The sequence below is a fragment of the Morone saxatilis genome, unplaced genomic scaffold, assembly GCF_004916995.1.
Source record: "Morone saxatilis isolate NCDOM2014 unplaced genomic scaffold, NCSU_SB_2.0 Contig2, whole genome shotgun sequence".
In the NCBI taxonomy this organism is placed as follows: Eukaryota; Metazoa; Chordata; class Actinopteri; family Moronidae; genus Morone; species Morone saxatilis.
In genome coordinates this window covers 1,168,226-1,168,485 of record NW_023339762.1, presented here as the reverse complement: position 1 = coordinate 1,168,485, position 260 = coordinate 1,168,226, and positions in this window count along the sequence as shown.

Sequence of the window (260 nt, the reverse complement as noted above, 5' to 3'; positions counted from 1 at the left end):
GAAGTAGAAGGGGGAGATGACTTTTTAAGGTGGATGTGGAAATTATTTCTTTCTTAGACTATTTCTATTTCTTAACATAGACTATTTGTATATATGTAGAATCAGTATTATTGTTATTGCCTTTTAAATAATAATGCTAAAAATACCTCCTTATGGTTTAGTAGTAGTGTCGTAGTAATGTTTAGCAGCAGGAGTAGTAGTAGTCATGGCAACAACAGCAATAGTAAGTAAGAGTAAATATTACTTTTGTAAAGAGTAAT